Source organism: Desmodus rotundus, chromosome 11 (genome assembly GCF_022682495.2).
Source record: "Desmodus rotundus isolate HL8 chromosome 11, HLdesRot8A.1, whole genome shotgun sequence".
Taxonomy (NCBI): domain Eukaryota; kingdom Metazoa; phylum Chordata; class Mammalia; order Chiroptera; family Phyllostomidae; genus Desmodus; species Desmodus rotundus.
The window spans coordinates 91,011,435-91,032,617 of record NC_071397.1 but is presented as its reverse complement, the minus strand read 5'-3'; the positions used below and the strand labels follow the sequence as shown (position 1 = coordinate 91,032,617).

Genomic DNA, 21,183 nt, shown 5'->3' with positions numbered 1-21,183 from the left:
TCTTTCCCAACCAATCTCCATGAAGTATGCCTCAAGTCAGTCTGCTTCCTGGAAACATAGCTAGCAACAAGCTGTCTGAGAAGGCTGGCCCTGCTTGGGATTGTCCCTGTTCTTGTCATCCTAGTTAAAACACTCAGTACAACCATCAGTGCATACGTTTGGCAGGGATTAATAAACAAGCCAGTGCTTAGAAAAAACCAGATTAATATCTAAGAATCCCCTCAGCAATGTTTTTGCCCATGCACAAATATGCAGAGCCTTATTTGACCTATTTCCTCGTCAGCAAAAGATGTATTTTGCTGAGCTCAGTTTCCCTAAGTGCAAAGCATTCTAAAAGATTGCTTACAAATATTATTTCCTATTTTTCATGACATCCCTGTGGACTAAACATGGTTTCTCCATTTGATAGAAAAGGAGACTGAAGTTCAGATAATCTAATTGCTCAAGGCCAAAGAAATAGATGGCAACCCTGAAATTGAAATACAAGTCTGCCTTTGTCCAAAGCCTATGTACCCCACCCCTTAAAAAAAAAGACTGTACTGTACTATTGTAGAAGAATGTTTCTAGATTATGCAACCATGCTGGGGTTTACTATTAAGGTCAGAGTTGGCTTGAGCACCATCAGCTCTGGTCTCCTCCACAGTCTCTGACTCCTATTCTTTCTGGTCTTGGGCTGCAGGAGTAGGAGTGGGGGATTAAAAAACAAACAAACAAACAAGCTGGATCTAATATATCCACACATCTCCAAAGATAAAAAAATAATTCTCAGAAACATCCATGTTATAAAAAACAGGCATTTCCCAACCTGAAATACACTCTGCATGGATTTCTCCCACCCACAACGTAGATATAAATCAATTATTTAATTAATGAGTACTGTCATTAGCTTCTTTTTTTATGTGCCTGCTTTCAAACTCACCTACTTTTTCACTTTGTACTTTCCCTTGCTCTGTCCAACCAGATGATAGAAATTGGACTGATAAAAAAAGACCCTCGCTCCTTATTCAGAGGCCTAATCAAATCTTTGAAATCATTGCCTTAAAAAAAAAAATAGAACAAGTAAGAGGCACATGCTTTACAAAGTTAAAATAATATAGAATGAGATAAAACAAAAACAAAGTTCATTCATCTCAACCTTAAGTCTAAATCTTGAGAGATAACTACTGTTATTTATTGATTTTTTCATTCTTTTGATGGCTACTAGCAATACACTAGAATTATGCTTATGCCTTTTTCCCCCTTAATTTCTCAACTTTGGGTATTGTCTATTGGCTGCCCACTAAGAAAGATGAAGGATTTTGCATACTTACAACTATTATTTTCTACATGCCTTCTTCCCAATAGTTGTAGTGCATTTGCTGGGGGAAGGGAGAGGAGAAGATTGGCATGTGCCCACCTATCCCATTGGTGGTCCTTTCAACAGTTACCCCCTGACCCACTTCTTCTCTCTACTGGTTGACTCAGAGCTTGGCATCACTTCTTGAAGCTTGTGTCAGTCAAGGGTTTTGTCCGGAAAAGAGAACTCATGCCAGGAAGTTCAATGGAGGGAATTTAATTAGATGAATTAATTATAAAGGTCTCGGAAGAGCTGACAGAGCAAACAGGATGATGAAGCAACTCAGAGTTCAGACCGGAGGAGTAATGAGGGGTGAGGTTCTCAGAGTTTAGCAGCTCAGGTTTCCCCTTCCTGGGTGTTGGAAATCCGGAGTAGGGTCACCCTGCTGGAGCAAAGCCTCCAGGTAGGAACCGGAACCACGCGGTAGATGTAGTTACCAAAGGAGACACTGTTCAAGACTGAGAGAGAGAGTGAGACATACCCTGGCTTCTTCCTTCCTTTCATCTGCCAGGCGCTTGTCAGTGCCTCCCATTGGTCGAAACTAGCCAGAAGGCAGTTTGGCAAGGGAGTGTGGAAAATGTAGATCGTAGAGGTCAGTAGTCTGAGAGACAGAACAGGGAGAGGACTGGAAATGGATCTGAGAGAAAATGAGTGGATGATGGTGTTAGGGGTTCAATTGTGTCCCCCCAAAGTTCTAATCCTCCAGTACCTCTTAATGTGACCTTATTTGGAAATAGGGTCATTGAAGATGTAATTAGTTAGGCTAAGATGAAATCATACTCTAGTAGGGTGGGCTTTTAATTTACTATGACTGGTGTCCTTATATGTAGAAGAAAAACAGAGACACAGAGGAAGAATACCATGTAACAACAGGGGCAGAGATTGGAATGATGCATCTACAAGGCAAGGGCCACCAATGATCAGTGGTTGCCTTTGGAAGTGAAGAGAGAGGCATGAAAACAGATTCTTCTGCATAACCCTCGGAGGGAACCAACCCTGTGAGCACCTTGATTTCAGACTCCTAGCTTCCAGGACTCTGAGGAAATGTATTTGTGCTGTTCTAAGCTACTCAGTTTGTGGTACTTTCATTATTGCAGCCCTAGGAAACTAATACAGATGGGCACAGGGTTTTTCTGGCGAGAGTGTGCTCACTTTTTATGTGTATTCTGGGCTACGTGTTTCTCAGCAATGCTTTTATCACAAAATAATCCCATATAATACTTTTTGGTTTTCAAAAACATGTCAAAACCTCTGCTCCACCCAGCTCAGGACTGTCATGGACTTACTCCACCTTGTTCAAGTGTCACTGAAAGGGAATTCCATGAGGGAGAGCAAGCAAATGTAAGCACTCCATCTGCCATCCTAAAGCAGAGCCCTACAGCCCAGCGTGGGTCAGGTTCAATGTTTAGGGCTCCTTGTCTCCTTCCATTCAGCAGTGGGGTCTTCCAATCACAAATACAGAGACTATGAGGCCTATCAAATACAAAACAAGGTTTTAGATGAAAGAATTCCCTGCGCCCTCTTTACTGAAGAAGGGACGTTTGAATTTTGATTTACTGATTGATATAAATTATCAAGTGAATTGGAATATTGGGGCTTATCTATAAAGATATCTGTCTGATCTATAGAGACCTGGTTTGTCTTTCCTGAAGATTTATAGTATTAATTTCCCATGGTTCATTGTTAATGTTTTTGAAAACAATATTATCTAGTGTTCCTTATAATATATTCTGCTCTTTCTCACAGCTCATCAGATTATTTCTAGAACTAAGAGTTCTTAGACAGCAAACAGCAAAAACAGCAGCAACAAACACAAAACCACGTGGTACTAACAGCCTGAAACATGACTGACCACTCACACTCTGAAAAAATTGCTGGTTATGTGCCTACAGACACCACAGGTTTAACGGGGCCACAGAACCACAAGGTCTAAAACTCCCATATATTCTTATCATGGGCGCTGAATCAGCTATTTAGTAATTGCTTACAATATTCTTGTACGATGGGAAAAAAGTAAAAGTAGCTTTCCGATATATGATATTCCCTCAAAATGACTAACCCCAAGGATTTAGAAAATATAAAACCATTATTTTGAATGGCGTCCGTACATGGACTCATGGTATTAAAGAGGATGGTTTTTAAGATCTAAAAGAAAAGAAAAAACAGGGTTATCCAGATCCACTCTCTTAGCTGTTTTAAATTATTTTTCTCCACCTCCATGGCAGTAAAATGATTTCCAGTGGAAACACTCCTTAAAAAGCTACATTTTGCTTTTCTGCTTGTGGGAGAAGGAGAGAGCGGGGACTTATTTTAAGGATCGTCTCAACAAGACCTTCTGTGTTGTGATCTCAGAGAGTTCGGCACACATTCGCTCATTTTCCTGGCTTCGTGCAGAACGGATTTGGTTGGGTGATAAAAATCGTACTTGTTTCTAAGGCTTAAGCTGGTTAGATTTGCTTGATTTTATTTGAAAGTTGTGATCTTTACAATAATTGCGTGTCATTTTCTAGCTTCTGTGGTATCCATACCTGAAGCCTGTAATGCTTTGTGAATTAGAAGCTCTGAGAAAAGTTGGCTTCAGGGAGCCCCCAAACAGACGACTGGTCCCATTACTGCTGAGGTCACTTTCTATCTCCGGGAAGAGTAGAGACTCAGTGCCCGGCAGCATGTTCCCAAGTTTCTCATGGTCATCTCCAGTTCCATGTCCAAGTTCATGCCAGAGTGCAGGCTGTTAGCTTAGTGGAGAGGCATGTTCATCTGGCAGGGCTCCAGGTTCACCCCACCGCCCCATGTAAATGCTGGTGACAGTCCACTGGGCTGTAATGCATGGAGTCCTGGGACCCTGACTCAGACTCTCCTTAACTTACACTCCATTTCTCCTGAGCCTAGAGCTCCAGACTCAGTCTCCCAATACTTTCCCATGTCCTTCCATGCCAATGTGCTCAAGGTGTCTCACCTTTTGCTCTGAAGTTTCCTTAGTCAGTCACTTCATAAAAATTTAGAGTGCTTGCCTTGTGTGTTGCCCTTTGCTAAAGCATCAGAGAGTTACCAAGAAATACGTGGTAAGGTAACTTTTCAAAAACATAGCAGTTCCAGTTCTCAGTAGCTGTATATAAGTGTACTTATTTCCCTACATCCTTATCAGCACTGGAAGGTATTCCTTTTTTTCCAGTTTTGGCCAATCTAACAAGTGAAAAGAGATCATTAGTATTGCTTTAATTTTAATTTCCCTGAATCCATTCAAAATTGTTCATCATACATTTATTGGTCATTTGGAGATCCTTGTCTGTGAATTACTTGTTTATATCCTTTGTCCATTTTTCTAATGGTTTGTTTGTTCTTTTTCTTTTTGACTTGTAGGCGCTTTTTTGCATGTTAGAGATATTACCTTATGCCTGCCAGGCATAGAGTAAATATTTTTCTAGTCTACTCTTTGTCTTTTAAATGGCAAAAGAAATAAACAGGTTTTTTTTTACAACAATTAATATAATCAAATACATCTTTGCATTCTGACTTTCTTGTGGAGAAAAGTCTACCCCGTTTAAGGGATTTATTTTCTGAACTTGGTTCCACACTTCAGAAGCACACACTTTTGAGGGCCTGCGGCTGGAGATGTACTGATCTCAAAGAGAGCAAGAGGGGTATCTGCAGAGGCAAAATGTATAGCGGGGAAACAGTACGTAGCGTGCAGAGGCGAAGGTCCCGGAAGTCAGATGAATCTTAGTGTGAGTGCCATTGCTTAGGTGGGAATTCTGGGTGAGTGCTGCTGGGATTTTAGATGAGTTACTTAATCTTCTTTCCCGTAGAGAAGGGAGGTTTATTATCTACTTCATTTGCTTAGTGCAAATACTAACAAGTAACAACAAGTGCATATAAAGCGTTAGCAGAGGGTTTAGCACACAGCAAGTGATAACCATTGTTAACAGTGCAGAAAAAGTAGGAGAGAATTTTGGAAGGATACACTGGGGTAAAGAGATTGGACTTTAATCTGTGGGGGATGGCAAATTTGGTAGCAGAGGTATAGTTTGGGATAAGCTATGTTAAATAAAACTTTCTCTCTCTTAAAGGACCCTTGGTTCCCTAAATGCCATATTTATGTTTACATATTTTTGTCTCAATAATCTTGTCTCAAAAAGGAAAAAAAATCCAATCATATTTGAAAAGTTATTGTGATTTGGTCAGATTTTGATTATTTTATCAATCTACATCTAATTTTAGGTGAAGAATTTTGTGTCATAGTCAAAAACATATTTGGTCCTAAAATAATGCAAAGCTGTCCAACTTGAAGTTTTACAATTTTATCTGCAGGGATCTAAGTGTTATTAATTCAGCTAAGAGTGTTTGCGGGTCATCTCCCCGGCTCTCACCACATCCGCACAGGCAAACAGGGTGTCACCTTACAGGAGGGTGTGCGCACCTTCCCCATCTGCCGTGGACTGATGTTTGTTCCCTCCGTATTCATATGTTGACGCCCTAACCTCCAGTGTGACTGTCTTTGGAGAAAGGGCCTTCCTGGAAGTAATTAAGGTTAAATGAGGTCATAAGAGTGGGGCCTCCATTTAATGGAATTAGTGTATCTGTAAGAAGAGGCATCAGAGAGCTTGCAATATGTCTCAGTACACCATAGAGAAAGACCATGAGAACACACAGGGAGATGGCGGCCGCCTGCAAGCCAAGAGAAAAGGCCTCAGAATGGGGCAATTGATCGTGAGCTTCCAGCCTCCAGAACTGTGAGAAAATAGAAGTCCGTCGCTTAAGGCCCCCAGCCTGTGGTGCTTTGTTATGGCAGCCTGAGCTGACTAATGCAACATTCTAACAAGAGCTGACACCCAGAGTCAAATACTCATTCTCTATGTGGATACGAGGGGTCATTTGAATCCAAGTTAAAATGTTTTTAAGGATGGAATTTCCACTCCTCCATTCCTCCCAAATCAAGGTTTCCTTTGTCTCCAAGGAAAAGATGTCTAGAGCCCGAATTCTAGGGAAGAACCCAGGAACATCGTTTCTTCCAGTTCAACATGTCCTTCCCTACTGCCCGAAGTGTGGGAGAACATGGACCAAGAAACCACACGGTTGAGTAAGCCAAATGCTTGAGAGAGTTATAAAACGTGGAAAAAAATACATCCCACTTTTATCCCAGCTTCATGAAGTCCCAGTAATGGTTTCCTCAGAGAGATGACATGGACTGACTCGTAAGCTGCTCTTCCTCCCTGCTGGGGTTCGTGTTTCAGGGTACACTTGAGAGACTGGGTATACAAGGGGACAATGGCCAGGCTGTAGATGAAAAGAGAACTCTGACCTGAGAACGGCCTAGGAAACCAAGCCCTTTACTTGCTGTATAAGTGACCTGCTGATTGCTCTCTCCAGTAACAATCCAGGAAGCTGTAAAATGACTTCTATAGAAATTGACCTCAAATGGCTGGAGTTTGGTTAATAGCTGACCTCTTCCCTAATTTTTATCACTGCCTCGAACTTGGGACCCACCAGAGACAGCCAAATATACACCCCACAACCGATGACAGAGATGCCTCCCCTCCACTTTGAGCACCTACAGCTTCCCATGCCCATAGCCTCCATCAGGGAGCACCCGAAGCCTTCCCTTTTTTCCACAAAAGCTTTCTGGATCCTCTGTCAAAATGCAAATGCCAGTGGCTGATTCCCTTCTTGTAGCAACTCTGAATAAACAGCCTTGGATTGTTCTCATTTACATGGTCTTTGCTTATTTCCACAGTCTTTTCATCTATTCCTTAGATGATCTGAGAGATTCATTTCTTCTCTAATTGTGCTCTGAAACCTTTTCTCTTATGTTCACGATGAAGACACAGTTTCTTTTTTCTCCGTGATTGTACACTGGGAAGGTGCACATGAGGCAGTGTAAAAAAAAATCATGCCAGACTTTTGTGAAAACATAAACTTCTCCTTAGCATGAGGAAGAAGTACACCAAGCCTCAAAAAGAGAAAATTATCCCATTTTGGGGTAAACGGGGACTTTTAATACAGCACACAGGGCTCATGTCCCCAGAGTGATTGTTCTGGAGCAGTGATGTGCCTGCGGGGCCCCCCACCACCTGTTCCTGTCCTCTCCCATCCCCTTGTCACTTTTTCAAAGGTATTTATAGTACTTAAGCCTGTGTTTCTGAGTTCCTGGATCTGACCCCTGGCAGTCCGCAGCTTCCCTGTCTTCACTGGTGCCATTGTCTGTTACACTACACTGGCTGTGTGGCCTCCGGGGTGCCCCCTTGGGAACTGGGCATGCCATCTAGGTACTTGTTTTGCTCAAGCCAGTGCAAGAGGCATAAGGAATGCCTCAAAGGAGGCTTTCACACTGCTGATCTTGGCAGTTCTGCTGTTTTGAAAGACAACAGAACAGTGGGAAGGAGGAAAATTTCATTCCCTTGGAGCTTCTCTGCTTAGCTCTGGAAACAATAGTAATGTGGTGCATTTGGAGGGGAACTGTTTGAACCAGATCCTCAGCTGCATGGCTTGGAATAAAGTTTGTTTTTTTTTAAAAAAAGAAACCAAAACATCAACCAAAAAAAACCTCTCCACTAAATTCAGACCAACTCAAACTCATTTTAGCCTGCTTTTTTCCCTCATATAAATGAATAATTAACTTGTTAGAGTTAGGTATTGCTAATAAATAGGAATCCATTTAAGTGAATTTGAACCCATGGTATTTCTGATTTCACCCTGTAATCTACTTCATTGATAAACTTTAAATGGGATGATGGAGAATGAAGGTTCCCAAGTGCCTTTTGCTGTTCAATAGCTTGTCTCTTTTGTTGGTAGGTGGTGGCGGGGCGCAATTCTCGGGGATTATCTCAGTTTAACCTACCCAAATACCAGCACTCAACTACAGCTCGACAAAGCGGTGTATTTTGACTCATTTGCAGTTTTGTAGGATGATATTGTCAATGGCTAGACAAGTTATAGTGACCTAGAGTTAGGAATACAAGAATCAACACAGGCACAATGTACCAACTTATCCTTGTTCATCTTTATTTTTAAAAAAGATTTACTTATTTATTTATTTTAAGAGAGAGGGGAAGGGAGGGGGAAAGAGAGGGAGAGAAACATTGATGTGTGGTTGCCTCTCACACACCCCCAACCGGGGACCTGGCCCGCAACCCAGGCATGTGCCCTGACTGGGAATCGCACCAGGGACCCTTTGGTTCGCAGGCCGGCGCTCAATCCCCTGAGCCACACCAGCCAGGGCTCCTTGTTCATCTTTAGATGTTGGCCAGGCAACTACCACAGACTGGAGACATTGGCTGCAATCCAATGACAGTGTAGATGGGAAATGGTGGTCCCTCCCTTTGTGTGTAGCTATCTCTTGTAACTCAAGAATGTTCTTTAAAGATGTCTAGCTATTAGTTATAAACAGCATGCAGACTTTTAAAGAAAAGGGTCTGGAAAGATGTAAGTACAATTAATGGGAAAAATAAGTAACCTTTCAACATATTACCCCAGCATTACACCCTGAGTATGGAGGGAGGGGGTGCTGATGTCCCCTGAGTGACTGTCAGCAGGTCAAGTACTCTCAGAATACAGGAAAAATGTGTAAAACAGGCCTTCATTTTGAATTTGAATTATGCATTCTACTCTCTGCTCTGCTCCAGGCACTTGCCTGTTCCAGGTGCTTCCCTTGTTTCTCACTGGCAGGCCTGGTAATTGATTCCCTGGTATCCATGTGATCAGCCCCTTGTAACCAGTCACTGTCTCTGACCTTCACCTTCATTCCTTTCCCGTGGCCTCTCAAATCTTAGAATATCCTTTGCTCCTGACAAAGTCTCTGTCTTTGATTAAACTTTACCAAGTCACTTCTTCAGTGTTCTTTTTGAATAGGCCTTGTCCTTGACCCTGTCCTTGGCCGTCTGAGTCCAGTTTTAGCAAGGAATCCTGCTAAGGCAGTTTGTCAAGAATTGCCCCACACTTGATATCCAATCAAGCTCCATTTCCCTCTAGCCACCCTTGATACGTAACCAAGTTCCTGGTAGTAATTTTCCAACCATTGCCCATTGGCTATAAATTCCCACATGTTCCTGTTACTCAGAGTTAAGTGCACTCTCTCTCCCCTGTTGCAGTAGTCTTGAATAAAGTCTTCCTTACTGTATTTAACAAGTGTCAGAATAATTTCCCTTTAACACCCCTTAATCTCAGGGTCCCACCTATTCTGCAAGTGGAGTGCTCTTTGTTCTTCAGCTCTCCATCCTCTTTTTCAGATTAATCTGGTGTCTCACTGTTGGGTGCTGGAGCATCAAATCCTGCAGAAAGGAGGAGAGGAGAGGAAAAGAGGCTTTCTCAGTGGTTTCTTTTCTGGGTCTGGGGGGGAAGGGCAATCAGAGTGATGCTACTGCTCAGTTTCACAGTTCTATGGTGGCGGCCTTCCTTTCTTTTGCTAATAGAGTTCCTGTCCTTTTTAGTAGTAACTGTGGTCTGAGCTCCCAGGAGTAAAAACAAAGGGGGAAGATAAACAACTTCCACCTGTGATGCCGAAAGAACTCATCTTGTGACATTGAAAAATGCCCTCTGTGTGGAATGAAATTAGAAATAAAGCGATTTGAAACTGGTACAATGAAAACAACCCAAATGCTTTGTTAATTATTGATGCTGTGGAAAAAAATGTAGGTTTGAGGTCAGACGGACCTAAATTTAAAGCCTAGCTCCCCCATTTACCTTGCTAGGACATTAAGCAAGCAAGGTTAACTACATAACTTGTTATAAAGTTCATTAGTTCTTTCCTGTGCAGCCTGATGATTACATTGAGTGCTTTTTTCATTTTGTATATTTTATTTTCATTTCTAGCATTTTATTGGATGCTTCTTAATAGTTTCCCATTCTTCTGAAATTCCTCATCTCTTCATACATATTGTCTAATATGTCCCACTATCTCCTCTAATATACAATTATTGTAGCTATTTTAAAAGGCATTGTGTGATAATCCCACCATCTGGGCTATCTTTGGGTCTACTTCAAATGACTATGTTTTCTCTTGTTCATGGCCCACATTATTTTTCCTTCTCTACAGGTTTTAGACTTTGTGATTCTATGCCAAAAACAAACAAACAAACCTGTGTCTAAAGGAACAAGAAAGAATGATGTAAATAATGTTTACCCTAAAAACAATAGCTTTCCTCTTTTTCTGAGGTTGCTAGTGAGGGGGCCGAGTCAATCTAATGTAGTAAGATTCATTCTCCCACTGGCTTCAGATCTTTTGAAGGCAAAAACAGAATTTTCCCTTCAGCAAGGCTTGGGCTCTGAGCACTGGTGAGCTTCCATCGTTGTCTTTACGATTGAGCATCCAGCCACCAACTTTTTAAACCACACAAGACTGCTTTCTGCTTTACAAGCTGGTTGCCAACTTTTGGGGTCTCTGCAGAGTTCTCTTTCTCCCAGTCCAACCCCTAGACTTTTCTGCCCTTGGGACATCTGTGTTCTCTGTCCCACATCAGACTTCAGAAGATCACTGTCACTATAGGGCACTCAGTGAAGGTCGAGAGTATCTCTGAAGGATTTCTCTTGCCTCTCCTGCCCCACTCCCAGACTTTCGGGGTTGTTGCTGTGTCCTCAGTGAAGGCCTAGTGTGCTTCCCAAGGATTCCTCTCCACTTTCCAGCCCTTCCTCTAGCCTGCAGCATACCAGTGCCTAGTATTTGGGGAAGGCCCTTCTACCTCAGACAGAATCTCTCTTTGAGCTCCTTTCCTGCCTGCAGTCTTGGAAAAACTTTCTCATGAACTTGATGGAGGCCTATGGGAAGGAGTTGGCTTTCTGGCTGGTGCTACTCAGGACTTTAGTCCCTCTTGTGAGCCTATGTGACTCTTCCTGCCACTCTGCCAAGTATGAAAGCTGTTATGGACCTCTCCCTTGTCAATGAGAATTTGTCACTTTCTGAAATGAAGCTCGGTTAGGTTTGGCTTTTTAATAATGATGATTTTTGTAGCTTATCTTATTCTTATTGTTAGGGTCACTACAGTGTTTTTAAACTTTTTTTTTAGATTTTATTTTATTTATTTTTAGAGAGATGGAAGGGAGGGAGAAAGAGAGGGAGAGAAACATTGATGTGAGAGAAATACATTGACTGGTTGCCTCTCGCATGCCCCAAACTGGAGACCTGGCCCACAACCCAGGCATGTGCCCTGACTAGGAATTGAACTGGCAACCCTCTGGTTCACAGGCCAGTGCTCAATCCATGGAGCCACACCAGCCAGGGCTAAACTTTCTTAAAACAACATTCTAAAACAGAAAAAATCTTATATGAAATCTGAATACATAAAACAAATCAAGCTGACTATTTAGTTAAAACATACTTGGCATGGGGGAGGGGGTGTTGTCACAGGCTCTTTTATCACTCTCTGTAATGATAAAAAAATTCAAGTTATTTGAAAATTACTGGCCTGATCATTAAGTATTTTTTGTTTGTGGCTCTAGCCTTAACTTTATAGTTTGGTTTTCTCAGTATTTTCAATGTCTAATACTCTTTCTTTTTTACATGCCTCCGCATAGACTGTTTCCATAGGATTCTTGCTTCTCTCCCAATTTAAATCACTTACCCTAAGTCCAGCTCACTCGTAAGGATGTTTACATCTCTAGAACTGTTACGGCACTTACCACTTGGGCTATCCAATTTACATAAGTCGACTGTGGCTTTCTTCTCCTGGTTTGGTGAGCGTTCCTCTTGGCTCTCCAGCTGGACATCCTTCCTCTAGACAAGCATTGTGTTGGAACCTGTCTTATGTCTTGTTTGGGCTGGGAAGAATAGGCAGACTATACATATTTGCTGCTGGCACCATTAAGGAAGCGTGAAGCTGTCTTTTGGTTGATGACATTATGTTACCCAGAAATATTCTATGTTCATAATTTAACATCTTTATATCCAAGCCCACTTAGTTTCTGCTTAAAATGAGCTTTATTTCAGATTATTGTCAGCCCTTCTGACTCAGATGACTGCCTTTGCTTCCACAACTAGGCTGTGGGCTGCTGGGGCTCTGCTTCCTCCACTCTTCACCCTCTGAGCTGACCAGATCATCCATACTGGCCTGGTGCTCCCTTGAGCCTTGCCTCAGTGGGGAGATGGGCTACGTTCCAGAACCACACTTCAGTGGGATTAATGAAGCTAGAAGAGGCACCAGCTGAGAGTGTGTTTTTCCCTGATATGCCCTGAGCTTTCAGCAACATAACTGGCCTATAGCAAAGTGTCACCTAGAATATCTAGGCCAGCTCTCAACGTGTAATTGTGAGGATTTAGAATTGGTGTGTTACTTTTGATTCAGTCTGATTGTTTTACCCAGAAACAGCTATTTCCAGACATCTCAGATCAGACTCGAAGAGATTTCTGGGAGATGTGATGCCTTCCTCCATCCCTTGGGAAAAAATCAGACAACTTTTACCTTTTCCTTCTCTGGGAAAACTCAGCCATCATTTCCCTCAAATACTCTCTTCTTGAACCTTGGGGGCTATGGTAATAACAATACCTCTCTGAGAGAGTTGCTATGAAGATTTAAAAAGGCATCAGCCTTGTTTAAATTCTATGCAGGTTTTTCAATATGCATGTTTTCCAAGGTCTTTCATGCATGTTATGCATGTATATTATGCATGTTTTTATGCACATTTTATGCATGCTTTTTCAAGCCTTTTTATGAGGTACTTGGGGCCAAAGGAAACATAAATCAATACCAACTGTCTGTTTTTCTTAGAAGATCCAGACTTTGGGAAGCGTAGCTCCAAGTCTTAGGATCATAGACGGAAACTGCATTATAGTGTTCGGATCAAATCTGCGGCCAGGCACATCTGGAGTAGGGGTCCACGGGCCTCAAAGTGGCAAGGATGTGAGGGCCAGATAGTGAAAGACCTGAATGCGTACTTATTGAGAGGACTTACTATTATATTGTCAGGGCACTCCAAGCTATAATTTTCTTAAACTGAAGTTTCTTTTATCAGGCATACATATCTTCCTTAAAAAACCAATCCCCTCTGACTCTTTTAGTAGTATTCAAGCCTGTGCATCCATTCTGTTTTCATTAAATCATCTGCCCAGTTGGCATTCCACAACTCTGAGCTATACACTGATCAAAGCTGAAATTCAAAATCAACCCAGTAATCAGTTGGTAGACTGGGCCTGTATTAAACAACTCAAAATGAAATGCGTTTTGGGGTGTGTGTAACTGTAAGCCCGGCTTTAACCTTTCATTAACTGGGTGAGTCCTGCCCTCTGGTAATGGGTGTGGGCACAGGTAGTCAAATTACTGTGTGGATCTCTAGGAAGTTTACAGTAAGACAGTGTGTTCTCTCCCCTGCTTGGCAAAGGGGGTTATTGTTCAAATTCCCTGGGACTTGGGTTGTACTATTTGGGCACTTTATCATCTCCATTCTGAAATGGAACCTCTTAGGTAGCGGAAGGGCTGATACCTTGGCTGGCAGCTGCAGTGGGGCGAAACTGCCCTCTTACCAGCTCGATGGGTGAGGGGATTTACTGCTCATGTAGATAAGAGTCAATGTAGTTAGACATTGTCAACACATCCTGGTGTAAAGACAGTGCCCTTCCTTGACTTTGCCGAGGAAAAACCAGATCTCATCATACTGACTTTCATTTCTCAACTATAGCTCCTGAAGCATCTTTTCTCATAAAAGGGGCTGAGATATGAGTCTCTAAAGGTCCCTATTGCTGGGTGGACTTGGGAGTGTAATCTCATGTGCGGTTTACTCGTTCATACATGGACAGGTTTACAAATGCATGCATTATTTTAAAAGCAGGTACAGAGGAAATGAGGCGTATCTGCAGGAAATAAGTATTTACTACTTAATGGCATTAGTACCAGCTTGGATTATAATGACAGGGGCCCCTGGATGTTCCCCAAGGAGGAAGTGAACTAAGCTGCACTGTAGCCAGTTTGTGCTTGACCTTGTTATCCTTTTAGGTGGCCATTCATTCAACACTTTGTGCAAGTACTGTGCTGGGAGCTGAGGGCTTCTCTTGGAAAGCACAGGTTGTCCTAAGAAGAGATTACAGCAAAATGGAAGAGACAAAAGAAACAGGTAATTGCTGTACGTAGGAAAGAAGGGAGGTGGAGAAGCACAACAGAGGGATTCAGCCTCTGGGCAGGGGGCCTGGAAAGGAGGAGTCCTGGAGGAAGTGACCACAGCTTCATGTTGCAATATTTGACATCGTAAGTCGTCCTCTCTCCCATTCCCCCATTCCTATTCTTTAAAACTATTTTCCTGTTTTTCTATGTTTATTATTTTATAAAAACTTTGTTTTATTAATATTCAAATCTGGACTACATTGAACTTATAGATGAATTTAGGAAGAATAACTTTCTTTATCAGGATTGAGTTTTCCTATATAAGAACACTATTCTTCCCACCATTTGGTCACTCCATTTGTTTTTAAAAATGGTTTTTAGCAGAGTTTTAAATGTATGTCCACACTTGCCTTGTTATGGTTACTCCTAAGTCTTTTCTGTATATATATATTGTGATTGTGATTGTGATTTCTTCCATTATATTTTATAGCTGATTAACTATGGTAAATAAGAAAGCTAGTGAATTTTGGATAGTTATTTTTCACCTGGTCAGAGAGAGCTCACACCAGCCATAGGTGAGTTCCCTTTCAGGTAGTGATTGCTGTAGGTCAGAGCTAGGATGGCCCTGCAGAGTTGTCCTGAAGAGAGGCAAGGAGGCCAGGCCTTTGTAGATTTACATTGACCACTCATTGGATGTTGGCTGTGCTTGAGAAGGGGTGGTAAGATGCACTAGGCAGTTCACTTCAGGAGAAGGCAATTCCAAAAGCTCTCAGAAGTCAATACTCCAAGCTAGTGGGGGGTGGAGTGCCTAGATGCTGAGAGGGAGAGCAGGCAGGGCCTCACAGCATCCACCACACTGGTATTTTAGTATTTTTGATCCCTAACAGACTACAGTGCAGGATGCCAACAACACTGATAAGTCCAGCAGGTCACATCATCATGTAGGCCCCTTCCTTTACCTTTAAAAGATATTTAAATTTCCCTTGATATTTAAATCTACCTGTTAAAGACTCATAAACACATTTCACTATGAGAATGGCATACATAATGTTTTTTGAAAACACTAACCCTCACTGTGAACTCACTTTGTTATTCCTTGGAGAATTAAATAATATTTATGCTCAGCATAGGGAAACTTACCAAAAATAAAAGAGTGAGGTTTTAGTCCAAATATTACTGCATAGAATTTTTAAATGCTTTGACCAGTCCAGACCCTCTGGAAAAAAAAATCCCACCTTCCTTTCAACACACACTCAAAGGAAGACTTACATATAACAATTTATTTGCTTCTCCCCTCAATTTATTGGAATATAATTTACAGAAAATAAAATACATTTACTTTAAGTGTAGAGTTTGATGACTTTTAACAGTATACACCCATTTAATTCTTTTTCCAATTTCAAGTATTTTTATCTGAGTAGTAAGTAGCAAAAATAATGACAGATGTGTCTTATTCTGACTTGATCCACTTTCACAGATTCCACAGATCGTTAAATTCACTACTGTGTAAAGTCTGACGTGTATACACCCATGTAATCACCACTACAATGAGTGTATGTAACATTTCCATCACTCCCCTCCTAGCCCATCCTCCCGGTCTTCTCACGCTCCACGCCCAGGCAACCTCTGATCTGCTTTCTGTTACCATAGGCACAGCAGTTTTACACAGTGGACTCATACGTATGTATTCTTTATATCTGATGTCTTTCATTTGGTATGATATGTTCATAACAGCACTATTTACAACAACCAAGATCTGGAAACAGCCTAAGTGCCCATCAACAGATGAATGGATAAAAAAAACTGTGGAATACTAGGGAGCAGTAAAACAAACAAACAAACAAACAAACCAGAAACCCCACAAAACTCTTACCCTTTGTGACGGCATAGATGGACCTGGAGAATAATATGCTAAGGGAAATAAGCCAGTCAGTGAAAGACAAATACCACATGTGGAATCTAATCAACAAAATAAATTAACAAACAAAATAGAAACAGAAGCACAGATACATGGAACAGACTGACAGCTGTGGGAGGGGAGGGGAGGGGAGGGGGACTGGATGAAAGAAGGTCAAGGGATTAACCAAAGAACTTTTGTGCACAACCCATGGGCACCGATGTATGGGGATTGGCTGAGGGAGGGGTGAGCTTGGGGCTGGGTGGAGGTGGGCAAAGTGAGAAAAAGCAGCAACTGTAATAGCATATGAAATAAAAAAATAGTTTTACTGAGGTATAATTTGTACCCAATGTAATTTGTATCCAATATAACTCACTCAGTTTAAGTGTATCCTGTGATGACTTGATAAATGTGCAATCACGTAATCACTGTCACAATCCAGGTAAGACAGAACATTTGCAGGGCTTTAGTCAGAGCCACGGCTAGGTGGTGTGGACCCGTATGGACTTCTGGCCAAGATGGAGGCATAGGTAGACACACTGTGCCTCCTCGCACAACCAAAAGAAGGACAACAACAAATTTAAAAACAAAAAAACAATCAGAACTGCCAGGAAATCGAACTTTATGGAAGTTTGACAACCCAGGAGTTGAAGAAGAAACATTCATCCAGACTGGTAGGAGGGGCGGAGATGGGCAGCGGGGTGGAGAGGACTCACAGGTGAGGTAGGTGAGGTAGTAGCTGGTGGAACAGGTGGCCCAGGAGGCCCCACATTTGTGTGCAGACAAACCAGGAGGAACAACTGGGGAGTGAGAGAGACCTCGCAACCCAGAGTTCCAGAACAGGGAAATAAAGCCTCAAAGCCTCTGACTGAAAAAGTCTGTGGGGGTTGAGGCAGTGGGAGAAACTCCCAGCCTCACAGGAGGGTTCATTGGAGACACTCACAGGGTCCTACAATGTACACGAATGTATGTTAAGGTCCTTGTCTACTAATTCCATTATTTTTGTCATTTCTGTGTCTGTTCACATTGATTGTTTGATTTTCTCCTGGTTGAAGGTCAGATGTTTCCCATTTCCTTAGGTTTTGTGAATTTTGGTTGGATGTTGGGCATTGTGAATTTTATGTTGTTGAGTGCTTTTTTTACTGTATTTCTTTAATGAGTGTCGATTTTTTTTTCTTGACAAGCAGTTAAGTTACTCGGGATCAATTTTACGAAGACTTTCTTTTAAGTCTGTTTTGGTGGAGCCACAACAGTCTTTGTTGTAGAGCTGATTTAGCCCCACTACTCTAGCATCTTAATGCTTCATAATACATTGTCATTATTTTTACTGTAAAGACTTATTTTCTAAAAAGAGTAAAATGAAAAAATATTTTATTTTTAATAATGCATTTACCTGAAATATTACCAATCCTTGATTGAACTCTGGCAATAGTGTGTGTACAGTTCTCTGGTGATAGTTGTTCTTGCCTGCCTTTTCATTTTTTACCGCCATACAGGCACAGATTGGTACTTAGAGGTAAAGACTCCAGAGGACAGCCCTGGCTGGTGTGGCTCAGTGGATTGAGTACTGGCCTCCGAAACAAGGGGTCACTGGTTTGATTCCCACTCAGGGCACACGTCTGGGTTGTAGGCCAGGTCCCCAGTAGGGGGTATAAGAGGCAACCACACATTGATGTTTCTCTCCCTCTCTCCCTCCCTTCCCCTCTCTCTAAAAATAACTAAATAACATCTTTTTTTTTTAAAGACTCCAGAGGACCGACCTCATACAGATTTTTGAGTTCTTTCTCTGCATGGCTCCCTCCTTTCATATATTTTGCCCCACACAGTTGCCTTGGATTCCTCAACTTCCTATTACTGTCTCCTCAAATCAGCAAGATAGCTAGACTCTCTTTGCATTTTACTTCCTTGCACTGGAGTCCAGAAAGTTCTTCCAAGCAGAAAGCCTTGTCAATGGTAGGTCTCTCCTCATTTATTCTCCTTTTCTCAGGGAAAACAGTCCTGCACTGCTTGTTGTACAATGTGTGAAAATAAGTGTTTCCTGTATTTTGTCCAGTATTCTAGTTGTTTATGACTGGATAGTAGTTCTGAATCCTCTTCATGTAGTTTTATTATTATTATTTTTCAAATGTATGTGAAATAAACATCATTAGTGTTTTCAATTTATTTTGTGATCAAATTTTTTCATGACTTGGATTTGACTTTCATAAACAGGGAATAAATTTTGCCTAATAGAAGTAAGGTCATTGACTTTTTATGGTTTAAAACATGAAACCATTTTAGTTGTAATTCTGTGGTTACCAGTACTCTCAGATACAGGACATTCTGCAGCCTATTAGGAATAACAGTGGTTTCAGCATTAATATGGAAGAAACACTTTGTCTAATTATTACAATAATAAATCCAAAGCTCAAACAACAGAGATTAGAGTAAACTTTAGTTATAATTAGAATGAAAACTACTAACCTTAGAAACTAATTAAGGAAGTTGGTAACTCTGTTCCTTTTTTGTCTGCATATCCGGTTTGCTTGCTTTCAATGCCTTATGCACATAAATAGTCTCCATCAAAGGATCAAGGTAGACTATTTCCTAACCATAAATAATTAATTTTCCATGTTCCCAATGCCTAAAAACAAACCATTGGGCATCTGAAGAAATCTAGCAGTGAGACTAAACAAAGAAAAATAAATATTCAGGTAGCAATGAGTTTATGAGTCATTTCTGGCCAGGAAAAGGGTCTGTCTGTGTTATTAATGCTCATGGCTGTCCACTTGAATGACCCAGCTAGAGGGTGTCTTCTGCTGATGTAGAGAGTCACCTTGTTGTGACACTTTAGTGGTAGAAAGAATTATAATCAGTGTTATGATTCCTTTTATAGTAGAGTCAATAATTTTTTTTTTTGGTGCCCAGGAGGCTGCTATTGTAGCTGTTTCCTTGTGGCTGGAAGGGTAGATGTGTTCCTGGTATACTCACAACCCAGATGAATTTTTCATAAAAATCAGTCACAAATGAGAGTGAGTACAGTTGCAAACAAATTATTGTACCCCAGTTTGCATATATTAGGGCTAAATTGGCTTTCTGGTTGGATGAGGAGCTTAGTTTGAGACAATATGAGTTTCAAACTCTAGGGGGTCCTTGTTATCCCCATATTCATCCAAGGAGTCTCTAAAGTTATAAGGTTGCAGGATGCAGAAGGAAGCCAAAGTCAGAGGGAAGCAAAACCATCAAAGTCTGAAAATATTCACTAATGACCTGACTGCTTGAGGAATTGGTCCTTAGACAAACAACCGTCTCAGTTTAACACGAGAATATTTCTCAGCTCATCACATCAAGGCCTTCTGTGGCCTGTCTCTTGCTGATGCTCAAATGTTGTTAACATACAACAATAAAATACAACTACAAAATATTCAGGAACTCATAAAGTTGATGAAGATAATATTGGAGAATTGTTGGAATCATAGTCACAATTTTGAACAAGGAGAGTCTGGCAGCGTTAAGCTGATGAATAATTGAAGGAGAAAGTCTAGGTTAGCTAAGGCCAGAATACACTCCTAGGCAGACAGTGATTTAATTACCAGAGGATTAAGGGAAACATGGGGAAAATTAATGATGTCTCAGATTTTTTTCTAATTACTGTGTGACCACACCGAAAAAAATAAACATAAATATAAACTATGTCTTACTAGGCTATCATGCAATTTATTTGAAAAACAATACCCCCCCCAAAAAAAAACCCCTCATGCAATTTATCTTTTTTAAAAATTAAGGCATAACAGCAATTTCACCTAAACTTTTAAAAATGTCATACAAATTTACCTTTTATAAATTTTAGTTTTATTATTTAATATTAAATTTTTATCAAGCTGTCTTTATGTTTAAAATTTTGGTCCCCATTTTAAAAGGACTTACTTTAATTGACCTTTTAACCAATTGTTTGGTTGCATCTTTTTGCAAGAAAAATTTGATGTTACAGTCCTTCATTCAGTTGAGGACCAAAAGTAAATGTTCTTGGTAACTTTCCTAGTATGCAGACTTTGAGATCTTTGAGATAAATACCTGTCTAACCGGAGGTCTCCAGAAGTGCATATTATCCATAAGAGACCGGCTACCTTAATGGACACTAGTTATAACCCATAGTTCTGGCCCAAAAGCACTTTCAGTCCCTCTGTATGGCAAGAAAAGGAGAATCCTGCACATCCTGGAACATAGAAGGTGGTCCTGCTGCGGCCCCTCCCTTCTCCACCCTCATCTCTCCCTTCTCTCTACCCCGCATGCCTTGCCTTCTCCATTCTGACTTGCATTCCTGCTACAGGGCGCTCTCTTTCCAGGCCCTAAGATGTTCTGGTATCAACAGCAATCATCCGGATAATTGTCTGAGATGTCATTCAGCTTTGGATCTTCACAACCAGATGGGGATTACCCATGTTGCCATCCTCAGGTACAAATTTAGTCACGTGTCTTTGATTGCATTTCCCACCATTTCCCTCATTAAGTAGGAAGTTTCTATTTCTTGCTCTTGCTCTCACCTATTCCCACTCCCAGAGTTACTTCAGTATCCTGGAGGCTAGTTCAGTCCAAAGGGTCTATCCTGCCCCCAAATTCCAGTAGGTAAAGAACTGGCAAGTCCGATTATTGTGTAGTGTTTCCCTTAATGGTTTCCGTGATTCCTTCCTGCCCTACAGTGATTTTACTATTGAAAAGGGACCTGCACAGTTCAATGTGTCTCTTCCAGCGCTTTAAAGATGCCATTTCTCCTCTACATCTGCTAGGTCTTGAAGGCATCATTGGTACAGATTTTTTTTTAACTTTATGCTCCCGTGTTTAACCAAGGGATCCCAGAGCCCAACCTCCTTGCAAGAAGGGCTGTGTCTGGATGGGTTGGAAGCCTCTGGCATCCTTGCCCCCTCCACCCTCCTTTCCCCACCCACTGGGTG

General features: G+C 41.3%; 1 long non-coding RNA gene across 2 annotated transcripts in view; it reads left to right on the top strand.

Annotated features, from left to right (window-relative positions):
• LOC139440371 (uncharacterized) overlaps nt 1–21,183 on the top strand; it is a 104,856-nt gene that overhangs the window by 64,448 nt on the left and 19,225 nt on the right. Inside the window, exon 2 of one of the 2 annotated variants that reach the window (XR_011650571.1) lies at nt 14,251–14,368. This is a non-coding gene — a long non-coding RNA (uncharacterized lncRNA). The other variant, XR_011650572.1, reaches the window with a different exon arrangement.